We start from the raw sequence: 16,863 nt of genomic DNA, 5'->3' as shown, positions 1-16,863 counted from the left end.
ATAAACGACAGAACAAGCTCAGCAATGTGCTCCAGCTCAAGAAGGACCACCTGGCTCCTGTGCTGCCCCTTCTCTCCCTGCACAGTTGTGCCATCCCAAGAAATCCAGATAAAAGTGATGGTTTAGACTATTTCTGTACAGTTGAGATTTTATTTTTATTTATGTTTTATTTTAGCCATATGTTTGGAACCTCTTTACTGCATAATCTCTTTCATAGACCATTTTATCTGTTAATACAGCCAGCTTTATTTTTGAATTCTAATACTTTTCTGTCTCTTTCTCATGTTACTGGTTTCCTTCTAAGTAATGTTTATTCCCAGTGTAAAATTAGCTTGTAGTTAATCTGAACTGGATGACTCTAGAGACGTCCTTCGGATGAGGACAATTAGTCCACCATCAGGTTTGGCACATCTCAGCTAATGCTGTCTTTATTTCCTTCCCTTTCTAAGCAGAAAGCCATGGCTGTTTGGCTTTACAATTTGAGCACACAGACATGCTTTAACCCCGGTAACATGATGCAAAGAGTTAAGGTGAGACTTGCACCAAGTTCTCCAAACCCCTTCCCAGAGAGTCCCCATGCATGTTTAATGCCCATATGGTAACAAAGTAATTCCCTGCACACTCCTGTAAACCACCAGCATTAAAACAACCATGCAAGTTAACTTTTAGAGTAAATCAGACCATTAAAACCTTACTGTGACTCATTGATTAGGAGGCCTTCCAGTTACATGGCTCTTTTTGCTGAAGGTGCTTTTCTACACTGAATGTTTTGTCCTCTAATTTGAATCCAATGTGTTAGAAATTAACCAGTAATTTGTTTAACACTTTGAATTTTGTCACAGTTAGTTCAGAAAGCAGGATGGACTTTCACTGTTTTGCCAATTCACAAATTTTCTTTGCATACAGATCTGCATCAAGCGAGAGGAGAGGCTCATTTCAGGCCACAAGGGTTCTCAAACTGCTAATTGGCTTGAAAGCAAACATCCAGCTCCTCATCAACCACTTCTAGCAGTTTGGTTGGAAAAGTTCTGTCAAGACACAGAGTTCAAATTAAACAAAGCACTGCTCAGTACGCTTTCTTCCTCTTCTGACGTACCTTTCCACCCCCAAATGTTTGCTAATAAGATGTCTAAAGAAGATGCAAAATCAAATCATCTCTCTGATAAACACATGCATTCAGAACATAATGGTTGTTGAGTGAGGATACACTTCTCTAAGCCAATATAAACTCGAAAAATGAGCTACTGAGCTGCTATCGAGTGTTTTGGGTTCCCTGACACCACTAACCACAACAGTGGTTAACAACAGCTAAAAATCTAAAATTCCTCTTGCACAGGTTAATGCAAATGCTCTAGTGCTAACCTGGCTCACGGTCACTGCAAAGAGCAGAGAAAAATCAAAGAAGATAACAATACCCATTTGAAAAAGAAAAAGATGATACAAGATAGTTTAGCATCTTTATGTAAAGAAAGGTCATCTATTTTGAACATAGCAATTTTAACTTGGTCTGTGTGTCAACTGGAGATTTCAGTCCCATGGAGAGCAGAGACGCATCTGAAATTAGGAGATAAAAGGATTGTTTGTTTCCTAAACTGAAGCTTTGGGTTGTACCCCAGGAAGAGCTGACCTTGTCAGTATTTTGATCAAAACTCTTCTGGGGACAAAGGACCTTTAAAAATGTTGAAAACATTCTTCCCTAGCAATCTTTGCCTAGTTTTTTTCTTTTTCTGCCATTGCAGCAGCAAATGTAAAAAGCTGCAAACTGAACACTTTGCATCACCCTAAAGAAACCTGCTCCTAACCGAAAGGCACAGAGATTCCATAGCAGTTTCTTCTTGATGTCATAGTCCCGATTCTTGCATGTGCCCTTTCCCAGCTCTGCAGGTGTGAATGCATCTTAAGGCACTTGTCTATTCAGTTGGCAACATCCTTGAGAAGCAGATAAAAGAAAGACAAGTCATTATGGATGACCTATATATCTAAGTGTATGCTGCAGTTGCACAGAGCTCTGCTATGAAAAGATACCCAAGCTACCTAGAAAGGACCCACACTTTAGCATCACAGCCACATCAGCACAGTCCTCTGCTGAGATCAATACAGCAACACTAACTTGCCCAGTGTCTCCAGCAGCAACTGGAGATGGATGGAAAAGGTCAGGCAGATCTGGAGCAGTATGAGGAAAACCAGCAGCACATAATCATTTTGGTCTGATCTATTAGCACTTATTTTTTGCTCATGACACATCTGCTGTATCTGTTAAGTCTCCCATCAGCAGGTTGTGTTACCTGCAACCCCAAATTAAGCACAACATCTGATTCATGTAGCTCACCACAGCATTCTGCACTGCTGGGCAGGATTCCCAGGAACAGATAAATATTTCTCAGTCAGTAACACACACATTTAGGGATAGAATTTGTCCTGATGAGAACAGTTAGAGGTTTATCACTGACTTTGTGAAAACAAGATCAAGCCCTTATTTGGAATATAAACGATGACTGAAAACTGCCAAACTCCCAGAGCACACCATAAAACAGAGTATCAGTAATTACCTCCAGCCCATCTCCAAGGAAATCTGACCTGTGGGTGCCTGACTGTATCTAAAAGCATGCCTACGACCTGCTGCTCAGGTTTGACCTCAAGCTTTGAAAGAATGTTTGCCTAAGAATCCTAGACTTATGGTACCTACTGTAACATCTTGCACTGCTGTTTCATTAAAAGAAAATCTATGCCGGTCCAGAAGCCAAACATCTCAGCACTGCAGAGCCACGGGTTGTTCAACCTCACCTGCACCTTGCAGTTGCCTGGTGAAAACCTTTGCAGAGATGAGCTGCAGGTCCACGTACTAACCTTTTCTTTGTGAATTATTTTCTAACTCACAAAGCACACATATTACCAACAGAAGATCTGCACCAGAGAGATGATACTGCAGGTATCCCTCAATATCTTCTACACAGCTTACCCTCTATTTTTCTGTTCATCAGATGGGAGCATTGGGATATGAATAGACTACAAACGCACTGCATATGGCAGGTTGTGTGTGCAATGGTAGTGGTTATCTTCCCAAGGGATGCAGCGCACAGGAGGCAGCACAACTATGGGGCTGCAGCTTAGAACTCCAATGTTTCTTTGGAGCAAAGTAATCATAATTATAAGCTAACTCCTATTCCTCACAAATGGTTTTATTAGAACTGCTGCAATTAAATAAGGTATGCTGCTTCTTATCTGATAATTCTAGCATTTTAATTTGTGAAATACAAGCACAGCTACACTTGCTTTCACTGCTGATTAAACACATGCATCCCAAATATTTCATGCTTAGCCAACTGAATATATCTTTTTCCACAGGAAACAATGCTTAGGATGTCCAATACTTTTTCTATTACAGGGAGAAAAGATGTCTTACAGAAAGCATTTGAATGAATGTCAGTTGGAAGAAACACACACTGAGTGTAATTTGAGATAAAACAAGCATTGATCCCTTCATGTACAGCCTTTGTGGCAGTGGTTGACATGGCTATTGAAAAGAGACTGTGGTGCCAGAGGTCTTCTAAGAGATAATCCGTCTTCTAAGAGAGGATTTAGGTTAAATGTACCTGTGAAAAACTGTATTTCAGCCAACATGATGAATGGCCTATTGTCCATCCTCCGGTGCCTTGCTTGGGTTGAGGAGGATTGGGAGCAGAGGAAGGAGCACCAGACAGACCCGACTGCAACCTCAGCAGTGGATTTGCTCAGTCTTTTCCCATAGTTCATAGGCAGGAATATCTAGAGCAATTTTTAGCCTCACAGCAACTTTGTTTCACACCACAACTCTACTGCAAATGTAAATGATTCCAGGCAATTGCATTATTTATCAAATTATTTTATCGCAGGTCTTTGTAGCAGTTTATTACCTTTTCAATAATGCTTCTGATGCAATGAAGCAAAGACTGGGATTATTAAAATGACCTCATAAATGCAGCATTGGCCATTAGGTTATTTCAGGAAAACGAAATGAAATTTAGAAATACTCACAGGTTTGGCTGAAAGGGAGGACTTACTGCTCAGAGCACAGCCCCCCCTGAAATCAGGGACACTGTTCATCAGTACCTGCTTCTCACTTGAAGAATGGGCTGGTTTGGAGTACGGTCCACAGCTAATAATTCCTTTGGCCCTGGGATGCTGCCTTCATGTTTGACTACAATGTTGTGTTAATAAATAACAGTAAGGTCAGATCTTTCCCTGCTTCGTAACATTAATCCTCGCTGAAATATATGCTGAGGTCAAAGCCGACTTCTTGAGGCTTCACTCAACACCCTTGGTGTGCATCGAGGAAAGAGCAAGGACAGAGCCCTGATCCTAACCCCCATCCAGCATCCTGTCATGCCATCTGAGACTTCCCACATCACACCAATACCAGACAAAACTGCTGAGCATCCCCCCTTAAGAGGACAGGGCTTTCTAGGCCTGGGCTTTGCTCACATCCTCTTACTCCGGATGTTTCTGAAAGTGAGTGAGAAAGGCACGGCGTCCACATTGCCAGCAGTGAGAGGCATCATCACATCCTGAGGGCTATGGTCAGGACAGCAGCATAAGCAAGGATGGGACAAGCTGTGTTTGTGTCTAACAGCTGTTAGGATAAGTCTGGGTGAAATGCAGGACAATACTGTCTGCTGGATCAGCAGTACAGTGGTTTCCACTTGATTTTCTATATAAATTCACAACTGATGCGGACAGCCATAATGCACAGGCAGTCTTCTAGTCATTAGCAACTTCTTGTTCAGGTCCTGTTAGGTTTGATTTAGACAACCACCTACAGCTGCTTTGGCACTTATTTTGTCTATAAGTACTTGTCTTTTCATGGTTCACAGAAAAGCCTGAGCTAATTTAGAGCCTCAGTCAAAGCCCATTTAATTTAGTGCATGTCTTTCGCTTGGTGAAAGCAGGCATTAGATAAGGCCTTCCTTATACATGACAACTGGCAGGTCTCTTAACAGCAAATTCCCTATAACTAATTTTCAGGTAAGAACTATATTTGCTTGAAATAAACCAAGGTAAAACCCCATTGTACCGACTTCAGTACAGCATTCCCCACAAGCTTTGTTGCAGGTACACTTCTAACGGAGCTGAAGAACCTGAGGATGAAGTGTTTGAACTCCTGAGGTTGTGGGTTACACAACTATGTGGAGCTGCTGGGCTATCTGTTGTGGGAATGCTCCTCAATCTGTAAAATACATAGATATTGTCCAAGGGAAAACACTGGCTGGAGAAGGCACTGAGGAACATCACCTTTGCATCATTTTTACTAGTACAATGGGGTCACAGATGGCATACCAGGAGGTTTAGTAGTAAATTATGGCAACTGTGAATTGGCTAGACATCTGTGGTGCACAGAATATGGCTTCGTTTTGGCATTTTCTGTGCACTGGGAAAGTAAAGAAAAAAAATTAAAAAAGGAAAAAAAAGAATTAAACTCAATCTTCTGGGAGGTCTCCCAGGTAATAGCTGCTCTTACCTTGCTGCAGTGAAAAATAGAGTACTCCACTTTTTTTCTTACTTAATTTTCAATATTGATCTCTGAGAAAATGCTAAGAGCACTTCTTCCAGAGATGTGAACAGTTGTGTGTAAACATGTTTTCGTCTGGGACTTTTCATTTACAGGCTAGCTAAGCATGAAGAACTAAAGGTGAGGAGAGTATATATTGCAATTGTTTCATAAAACCCTGTAAATATTCTTCTAAGGAGAGTGAGAAAAAAGGAACATATTTTGCCCAGATAAATATTTTTTTTAGAAAATAGCAGGGGCTCCTTTGACAACATCAAACAACACAGCACGACTGAATTCAGTATCAGCTTTAACCAGTCATGGGTCTGGCATCCTAAGTTCTCCTACAGTTTTCTTTTTCAACAAAGTGTTTGTTCAACAAAGTCCATCTGCAGTGATGGAGCAGTCCAAATAAATAATACTGCACCTAGCCTGTATTAATATCTATAAACACAAAAGCTGTGTTTTGTCATCATCCTCTCTTTTAGTCCATAAATTTTTAAGACAAGCCTGGAAGTGACAAAACCTCATCCCGAGGGATTGGGGCAGTGGGAGGGAAAGCATTTACTGCTATTAGAGACTTCATGTAAATTGTTTAAAGATGCCTACAGTCATAATTCAAATATAAAAATATCCCTAGGTTATCTAAGAAGAACAGTTTTCTACAAAATATCTTTCTTAAGGGATGCTGATAATGGGAAGAAACAAATGAAAACCAAATACAAACACTCCTAGGGACCCTGAAGGAAATGAGTAGGCTGCGGTGAATTTCAAATAAAAGAAATCTTTTGCCTTCTCTCCCATATTGCTGTTTTTTCACTACAAGCAAAATTAAAATAAATACAGTGAGAAAGACCATGTCATGAAAATAAATATTTGAGGAAGCAGATTTGAGTAACGCAAAAGAAAGCTTTCATTCCTGAGACATGAGGCAATGATAATTTGAACTATACAGGAAGATTTCTCAAGTATAGAAGGGTCCAGCGGTGCAAAGAGCCAATTTTCCTTTGATTTTGGTGGGAAATGAAGGCCATCCCCCATGGGAAACTGCCCTTTTGACACAGCTCTTCAATTTTGCAGTTTATTTTTATAGACTAAGTTTGCCAGAAATCATGAGGATGGGGATGTTCCACACCCGCAGCCTCAGGACTTCTCCCCTGGAGCGGCTGTTGCTGGTGGCAGTGTAGGGGCAAAGCACACCTGCAATCCACCCCATGAAAGGCTAAAACACCCCTTTGTGCTAAATTACCCACCCAGAGGCATGCTGCTCCCCACAAAGCATTCTCTCACACTCAGAAGTGAGGTGAATTGTGTGTACAGACCAGCAGGTGCTGTGACCATTGCCAGAGGCACAGACTGAATGACTTCCAGTCTATGAAGAGGGTCTGTGGAAACCTGAGGAATCAAATTTGCAAGCACAGCCTCCAGCCACCCTCGACAACAGCTCCTTCCCCAGCAAGGACATGCCATCACTCTCTACTTACAACAAAAGCTTCAGAGGCTTGGAGAACATGAACATTAAAGGGATCTCCACTGAAGCTCATAAAAATGGTTCTCTTATGAGGAAAAAAAACAAACATGCAAGATTTTCTGTGCATCAGCTGCGACATAAACCATTTTTGGAAGCATTCATGAGATTAAAGCAGAAGCAGCAAATGCATTCTCAGCTTATGTGTTCCAGATGATACCACCTGAATAGAATCCCAAAGATATAGTCTTTCAAAGATAACACCTTCTCTAGTTTCAGCAAAAGAATGACCACAGTACAAATCACCCACTCCACTTGCAATTGACATTAATATAGATTTGCAAGATCCAAAGATGCATTTACACCATTTAAAAATTATGTTTAAATAATAATCAAAAATATCACCAAGTCGGGTAGGTTGTCTAAAAAGTTCATTAGGAATCCTTTCCCCCTGTAGACATATAATTATTTCCTTGGATTTTAAACATGCATTTCTTAAAATGTAGCCCTAAGTGTAAAATCACTACCTTCTTACTCTCAGTCATGAAAATATTCAAGAGAAGATATATTTGATGAATTTTTTCCCCCTTCAAAATGCTACAGACTTACTAAAATCATTATTACTATTTTGTTCAACTGGAGGACAAGTATGAACTACACATCAATTTCAAATTGCATTCAGGAGACTAATTACAGGCATTTATTTTTGAAAGCGTTGGCTGCAGCATGTGCTTACAACAGAGAGAAGCCTGCCTCGCTGCTGGGAGCCAGATCCTGCTGCCTCCAACACAACAGCACTGCGGGGAGGAACTCGCTCTTTCCTGGAGCGTCTTTACAGAGTGGGAGAAATAATCTGTAGCTGTATGCACGGCACCTACTGATGAACTTAATAATCATAAAGATGAGACACCTCAAGCAGGAAGAGCAGCAGCTTTTTAACTGCATGCAGTGAGTGACGGCATTTCTGTTAAGGATGTGTAAACATAGGACATGTCTTACTGTGCTCGGGATGTCTGATGCCTCTGAGATGGGGCTCTCAGATACTGCATCTTCTCCTTTTGCCTGCTTCTGCAAGCAGGGCTCTACTTTTAAAATTAATACCCAAGTGCCAAGGCAAAAGCACATTGACTTCTCTAGAGACCCTGTGTCACAGCAGCACAGTGAGTTTGGTCAAACCACAGCTGAGCTGCTGTCACAATCTCATTCCAGCAGCAGCAGAGGTAGCAATGATGCCCTACATGTGTATCACTGAATACTACAATAACACAACAATGAAAATAATCTGCTGGGAAAACAGGAACAGATTGCTGATGTTACAGGACAGTGCATCAAGGGGTGAGAGAGTCTCATTCCTGAAACACCAGCTGAAACTTGGCATAGGTTGAGATTACGTCCATTGGCATCTCAGGTATGCTCGACAACAGTTTGGGGTTGGCTATATGAAATTATTTCCTAGCTCTACAACAGCAGACAAATGAACATTCAAATATTAAGGATCAGCCTAATGACTTTATATACACAAAATAAAACAGCACTGAATCTGGATTCTAAATAAATCTCCACCCCTTCTCACGTAATCTCTTCCTAGAAACATTTGCTCAAGAATAGAAGGAAAAGGCAATGCAAGAATGAACTGGAGTCATCAAGTTACTATCAACACTGAAGAAAGCTTCAGTCACATCAGAAAGGTGCTAAAGCGAAGCAGATGCACAGCTAAGCTTTGTGGAGAGACCATTTATAAGGTTATGTGCACAAGCACATGACAGGTATCTCAAACTAAAAAAGCAACAGGATTGATTATCTTTGCCAGATACACAGGAAAAAAAGAGGTCCATGTAGCTATCCATAAGCAAGGAAAAGTTAGTGACCTAAAGAGAGCTATGTCAACACTGACTGGTTTTCACCAATTTCAGAGCACACAGATCAGTGGGTTTTAGCACTGGCACACACTAGACTACAAGTGTTTAGTGTTGAGTTGACAGACCCACAATCATGACAAGTTTGTGTTAAAACATACTGTGATCTTCTAGGACAATACAGAGCTAAAACCAGCTTCTGCTGGGAAACAAGCACTCCATGAATACGAGACCATCAAACCTAGGATAGCTACTTTCCAGGACCTCTGACCACTGAATAAAGTGCCTTCCTGGTTCATTTTAGTTCTTTTTTTTTCTGCAGAAAAATGGTAAAAGTTAGTTATCTCAGATGTTCCAATGAAGCAGAGCCATATTCTGCCATTGTCTTGAAAACTAAGATGAATGCTGCATTGTTGAATCAAACTTCAAAAAGCTATTTGCAGGCTGTCATTTTTCATTTTGCCTAGGCAGGATGTAATGAAAACCTGACAAGTTATTGATGGTTTGGTTACCTGTCTGCCTAAAAGAAACTGCACAGGTGCTTTATTTAAAAGAAAAAGACAGTCAACACAATTAATGCAAAACAATGATGTGAAGCATCCTTTGAGGTTTTATTTTCTGCTGAAGTGTCACTAGGCTGAATGTCCAAAAGCCACTGCTGGTAATTCATCTCTCAAGTAATCAGGATAAAAATATAACCATGGTTTGGACCCTGGCACAGGACTCAGAAAGACGTGCTGTTGTCCTATTGCCATTTTCTTTCTGGCTGTTTAAAGTAATTAGCCACTAATTAAGAAGTTTGAGGCAACAAATAAAAAATTGGAAGTTAGACAACTTTTTAAACTCAAGAAACACTGAAAGAATAAGAGAAAAGCCTTTCTCGTCTGATTTCACAATCTTTCCTTCTTAAAATGACATAGCACTGAAGTGAACACATTAAAATTTCACTGTTAGAAAAATAACACCCAACTGAGGGGTCTGTAAATCAAGAACCCTTATGAGAAGTCCTTAGGATGAGAAACCATTGAGAAAACCATGCGTAACCTCTTCCACAGAGAAAAGTCTTTCTGAATAGTTTTAAAGTGTAGAAGACTACAAAAAAGATCAGATGAGAGCTTTCTGCTCTTCCTTGGCTACAACCACTCCAGCTCCTGGAACAAGAGATAGGCTGTGGCTTTGGGCTCTACCCTGTGACTCCTGCTTGGCTTCATGCTGGTCTGGGCACTGGGGACGGGATGGAGAGGCTCTGCTTCCTGCAGGCAGGACTTCATCTTTCTCTCCGAAGCAGCTGGCAGTGCCTGTGTCAGGCGGCATGCCTCACAAACAAATTACCATTCACTGCCCATATTAATCAGCCTGCAGGCGCAGCTGTGTAGTCACGTATCTGAAACACTTTTCAGCTACAGCTGCCTGGAGTCCTACAGCCCCAAGCAAGGGGCTCTGGATCTTCCCACAGGCTCTGAGCAGCAGACATCTCCTTCTGATGAGGCTGGAATTCTGGGGCAGCTCTGCTTTGGATTCTGTTTGCAGGTGGGTCCTGAGAGACTCCATTGGACTCTCATTGCTCCTTCCTAGTCTCAACTCCCCATCTTCTATTCAGAAGTTTCCAGGGCAGCAAGGTTTTCAAAACTGAACTTACGCTTTTAGACCATCTCTGACTAGGCTACAGTGGGGAAAGCATCAATGAAAACTTGGAAAAATCTGATCCTAAATTATTTAAATCCTGAAGCACATAAGCCCATTTGAAAATGAATTGTAATCACTTTCTGGAAATGCAGTTTTCTCTCCTGAACTTTATTTGACAAGGTCCAAGTTGGCCAGGCACTCCTTACACTTCCAAATGCTCCTGTGACTGAACTCAATGGGTAAGTGGCGCTATATGCTGCTTTTCTGCACTTGTATTGGTTTTCAGCTAAAAAAAACCCCAACAATCTTCCTGCTTTAAGCAGTATGACTTTGTGTGTGCGAGACTGTGCTCATGTATCACAAAACTTGTCAAGACTGCAAAGATAATGGGACCAACTGGGAAAATTTCCATGAGGATAGTGAGCGTGCCTGGAGTATCTAGGTCAGATGCTGCTCTAACAAAGTGCACTATGAGGGTCCCTTTATACATAAACTTGTTTAATTAAGATAACAGATGTTGCTATTATACAAGTCATAGTGAGTGGATATTTAATTGGACACTTTCATATTCTTTGCTACCAGCACAGAACATCATTTGTTTTTTATGAATTTCTTTCCTTACAATTAAACTGGATAAACAATGCATGTACTGTATATTCATAGAAAAGAAACAGCTCTAATGATGTAAGGGTTTTACAAGAACAATTATAGGAGAACAGCAATTTGTTTTGGTGCTTAAAAGTACAATTATTTTTCTGTCCTACACTGAGCACAAGTGTGGTAGCAGAGTAATTGTGACTTCCAAGAGCTTTAAGAGAGCATTAGGAATGAAGAGCATTGTGTACATATTTTAAACTTTCATTATTTCAAGGGAATACACATTAGATTTTGACACATGCAAGCTCTTATCAAGTGCATGAGATAGCTGACACTGCCAGCCCTGTTCCCCTCCTTGCAGTGATGCCCTGAAGCACCCCAGAACAGGGCTCACCAGCTCGTGTGGCCATTAGAACCAGCCCCGATTAAAATGCTTCATCCTGCTGCTGTACCACAGCTTGTCTGCAGTGGTTTGGCTAATCAACACTTCAGTGGGTGTCTGGTAAGAAATCACAAAACTGGCAGAAATACAGTATTTCCCTGAATAAAACCTATCTTGGTTTTCCTCCACACAGTCTACAGTTGGGGAGGAAAGAAGAATGAGCACAGCAGGAAGCCACTGTGGTAGACCAAGAGACTGAAACACGACGTCTCCCTCATCTGCTCTTGAGCCACACAATGCTATAGCCTCAACTCTGGAAAGTGACAGTATGTCTCTGTGACAGACTGATACCATACATCATAAAATGGTTTGGGTTGGAAAGGACCTTAAAGCTCAACCACTTCCAACCCTCTGCCACTGGCAGAGACACCGTCCACTAGACCAGGATGCTCCAAGCCCCATCCAATCTGGTCTTGAACACTGCCAGGGATGGGGCAGCCACAGCTTCTCTGGGCAACCTGTGCCAGTGCTTCACCATCCTCACAGTGAAGAACTTATTCCTAATACCTAATAAATCTACTCTCCTTCAGTTTAAAGCCATTTGCCCTTGCTCTGTCATGGTATGTAAAACAACCCTGGGAGAAATAAATAAATGCAAGTATTACCATTATGGCAAGTAAATTAAATTTCTGAAAGTCCAAAACAAGCACCTGACAAAAGAGGAGAGAAAGCGGGGAAAGTGATGCAAACCTTGCCTTACAAAGCAGTGCCTAACAACGCCTTCCTACATTACTCCAGCAAAACCATTCTATGCCAACTACAAAATACACCTCTTGACCAATTCCATGAGAAGTTTTTTTAAGAAAGTCTAACAAAATGGCCTCTGGTGGCAAGTTATTAGAAGACAGTTCAATATATGCATTGGAGTGACAAAGCACCCCAGTTTGTTGATGCAGATCACAGGACCAGTCTCAGTTCTAATGTTAAACCACAGCGCTCCCACAGTGGACCTTCGTATGCTGCGCGCCTATGTAACAGCACCTGCAGATTTGTTGCATTGCAGTGTTGGGTTTTTTTGTGGGCTATGGAAAACCATATGAAAATTAAGGGAGGTTTGTTTTAAAATGAGCTGCTTTAAATTAACTGCTGATTTAACTGGTTTAAATGGTTTAAAAAATGCTTCCTGATCTCTAGTTCAAAGAGAATTGCAGCTCCATTGTAGGATGTGGAGTTTGGAGCAGTTTGGAGTGTGGGAGCAGCTGTGACAGAGGCTTATTTCAATTTCAGCTGGCAGCTCTCTGCATAGCTCCAGGATTTGTCTCTAATCACACAGAGTCTGAATATCCCTCCTGCACCCAGGAAATCTGAATGAATGAGCTGGCAACTACGGTGACTTCTTATTTCCACCACCACGAGGATGAACCACTTGCACTTGCAACTGAGTGCAGCTCTCCATGGGAGCCCACACTGTAATTATGAAGAAATTGAAAGGTTTCTGTGATAAGATCACCTGAAAATAAAGGTTTTAAATCACTGGTCTCAGTAACAAATTTATCTGATGTTGTTGTATTAGATGTAATTGAATTATTAGGAGAAGATTAACAAAATCCTGCAAGAACAATCTGACTGTCATGATTACTCCTCCTACTCCTGCCAATGAATAATATCTGTAATGTAATGCCAGGAAATAATTGTCACAAAAGGGAAATACTGCTGACTGAAGAATGTTTGGCTTTAGAAGGGAAGTTATGTCCTTCCATTAAGGACTTGCTTTCATTCACTTCAGTGTTATACAGGGGCCACCAATTAATAGAAATTTTTTGTGGGTAACTATGGATTTCTGTTTTGTATTGGTAATCTCATGTAAAATTACCCTCTACCTCTGTAACTCCAACTGGCATCTAGGAATGGTTGATTTGGTTTCTGAGACAGCTTTGGAACAAAGTAGAGGCACAGTTCAGATTATCTGTCTTTCACATGGTGTGATAAGTGCATAAGCCCATGTCCCTACATATAATGACTATATTATGACTATGTCCTATGTATACGATGCCACAGATCCAAAAACTCACTTGACATCAACTATGTTATTTCATAAAATCAGGGGGATGAAGACATAAGATTATAAGACCAAAGTGCTACTGAGATTTAAATCAAAAACATGAGTCCTGGCTCTACCATCTGTGCACTCCCCATTCCAGGAGTTTTTGCCTTGTTTGAATGCCAGCCCTCCTCAGGCAGCTGGGCAGCAACATTCTCCATCTTGATCTCACAGGCTTAAGTCCAGCATCCCTTCTGAGTGACACTGATGTAAGCTGGGATGTGAGAAAAGAGAACCTACGTAACAGGATCCCAGCTCTCCAAAATCTCTTTTCTCGTATTGTTTAGCCAGAATAAAGAGATCAGAGCTAAACACATCTGGAAAGATGAATATAGGAGAACCAAATGGTAAGTGAAAAAATTTCTGAACTCAACTCTTTGTCTTTGATGAACAATCTGACATGTCCCAAATCATAGTTTATAATCACCAGAAGACACCACTTTCACCTTGAGTTCCCATTGCTTGTTGGCTTCTGGAATGACACCCTATCAGCTGCAGATCTCAACAACTGGCTCAGACTTCCAGGTTATATGCACAAGAGAGCATACTGAAAGGATAAAATGGCTTCTGCCTGAGGAATGTGCTGGGGCAAGTGGGTCATAAGCACTACTCGTATACTACTGTCTCTCTGAGGATGTAGCCTATACAGCTTTATGGTGACCATTCCTGTCTAAATGATATCCCCTATTCCTGAACAAGGGTTTCCCAGAGGGTAGGTGTTATTTTAGTCATGCCTTCTGTTCCTGTGGTGTGGAAGGTGTGAGATGATGTGGTAAACAGCAGACTCACCTGCTCTTCTCTACCAGTGGCTCTATGAGGCTGATTTGTACAGAGTGGCATTAATAGGACTGAAAACCTTTCCCACAGAGTATAACAGCCATTTTTTGCACTGAAATATGAAGGAAAGATCACGGACAGAAAATTATCTCTGTATCTTTACCCATACAGAAATAGTGTTTGTTTCCAAGCAGCATTTCCAATATATCTCTATCTGTGCTATAGCTGTTTCTATATAAAATTTACCTTCTGGAGTCAGGCTACTAACATTATTTTGACTCAGTTAGGCCTCCAAGGCAGGATTTCCATTATTATGGAGATGAACTGACTTTAATGACTGAAATAATATAATTATACCCCAGGGCAGAATTTCTAATAACACAATTGCACAGTTCTCAACCACCTGTAACAGATACCTTCAGGGCATGGTATTCATTAGGGGTGCAGTATACACTACCTCAGCCTCCAGAGAAGAATATGAAACCTAAAACAATAAAGCTCTTTTTTTCCATGGTAGCCTCTGCTCTCTGGGCAAACACTGAACAACACACTTAGTTTTGCCTCCTGGACAGCAGTAACCTCCAGAGAAAGAGTCCCGGCAGCAAAATCTGATGCACACTATTTCTGTCTCCAGTAAGGAGTCCCTAACATTACATTCTATCTGAAAAGTCACACAAGCCCCAGGAGAAACACTCGAGCGATTGCCATGGTAGCCATCGGGCTGTACACCAGAATTCAAAGCAAGGGCTGACACATTAACATTGCTTTTAACTCCACCTGGAACTGGAAGGATCATCTATATTGATTAACCTTCACATGATCAAATTCAGTTCGGAGAGGCATCCAGATGTTCAGGTGCTTCTCTGAAACTCGAATTAATTTCAGTTTCATCTCCCACGTCTATCTAAAAGTTCTGTTTTCTGCCCTAGATGAAGAGATTTCAGCAACAGCTTTTCTTGGCATTTTTCTTCCTGCCTTTTTTTTTTTTTATTTCAACAGCCAAGAAAGTTCCTGTCTGAAGCCCACACACTAAGTGTGGGTGTAGGGAGGTACTAGGACTGGACTCCAGTCAGTGCTGCTGTCCCCTGGGACAGCAGGAAGGAGATAATATTTCAGCACCCAAAGAAACCAGAAATACAGGAACGTGAAGCACTGGGTCTCCCCTGCCCCTGAAGTCAGACGGTGCCCATGAACATACACGACCATACAAAACAATAAAATTTCCTAATTGTCTCCAGGTACAGACTGCAAGAATGGTTAATAAAGGCAGTGGCGAGGATTCAACATCCTTGTCCCCACGAGAGACACAACCAACTGCGTGTAAGAACTAAACAGGTCCAAGTGCCAAGTGAACAGAGCGCTGTTTATTAAGACGTTTTGCCAGATAGGCCCCTCTGGATGATCTGGCTGGTGGAAAAACCCCTGGGCTGAAGTAGCAGAAAATTACACACCTGCTTGGGCACATTTCATGTCTGATTTCCCATGCAGGGCTTGGTGCCCGGGTGGGAGGCTCCGGGTCCTGGCACAGTGTGCTTGGCAGGAGGAGCGCGGCACTGAGCCTGCCGCTGCCAAGAGCACCAGCACATCAGCCTTGCTGTGGATTGCATTTGAGCTCAACACTGAGCTGCTCGGAGCACCACGTTGTACTCACAGCCTGTCCTCCCAGCCTCTGCGCAGAGTCTGCCTGGGCACAGGAGCTGTGGCCAGCACAGTATGTGCTATTTAGCAAGTTTTAATGACTACATGTACTTCTCACCTGCTTTGCAGAAACCTGCTATTTTTGAGGTGTATCTCTTGCTTTCCTAATCCTGGTAGAAACCAACCGAAACATCTACATCAAATAACCAGTTCAAAAGTTATTTGGAAGTAAGCGCACAGGCAACCTGAGCTACTGCCTAGTGTTATGCTACCAGAGTGTGAATCACATTCCCTTGGGAAATCAGGAGCCAGGGTGTTTTGCTGTATTACAGCATTCAATTTTTAGGTAAGTTTGCAGGCGAGGGAGTAGTGCTAAAAAAAATATATCACTTTGTTGCCAGCAGTGTACAGCAGTGGCCAAGCAAGAAACTGCTCACATTCCTTTCCTTTCCTAAGCCCTTGCTCAATAAACCAGTGCTTCCTTTCCCAGTCCTAAATTAAAATGAGGAGAAAGAACTGTGCTGTGCCTAGGAGAACAGCATCCGAGAAGGAAAGCACATTTCAGTTATGGACTGTGCCAGTGAGGATGGGAGACACTGAAACTTCCAGTCTTTAGTACTTCTAATCCTTTGCACAACCTCCACCAGAAGAGCAAGTTATTTCAGTTTTAAAAATCAATATACTTTGATCTATTATAACTTTGACCTCTCATAGCTTTGTACCCTGCCTGCTAGAGGAAGCTCTGTGTAATTGATCACTCAACTCTTTTTATCCCAAGAGGCAAGTGAAATGGTCCACAGCCAACAGCTTTGTAAAGACCAGGTCACACGAGATAAGTAAGTCAGAAATAATTGTTCATTATTTTACCCATTTGGCTCTAAATGAACTGTAGCT

General features: G+C 41.7%; 1 protein-coding gene across 4 annotated transcripts in view; it reads right to left on the bottom strand.

The window, feature by feature from the left end:
• The window catches only part of LOC133217001 (contactin-4), a 341,090-nt gene that overhangs the window by 43,609 nt on the left and 280,618 nt on the right, over positions 1 to 16,863 (bottom strand). The gene's annotated exons all lie outside the window — the stretch shown is intronic.

This window comes from Neopsephotus bourkii, unplaced genomic scaffold, assembly GCF_033783945.1.
Source record: "Neopsephotus bourkii isolate Nb327-2 ecotype Australia unplaced genomic scaffold, CSIRO-AGI_Nbou_v1 NB_1080, whole genome shotgun sequence".
NCBI classification, from domain to species: Eukaryota; Metazoa; Chordata; class Aves; order Psittaciformes; family Psittacidae; genus Neopsephotus; species Neopsephotus bourkii.
This window is presented reverse-complemented; position numbering and strand designations above follow the sequence as displayed.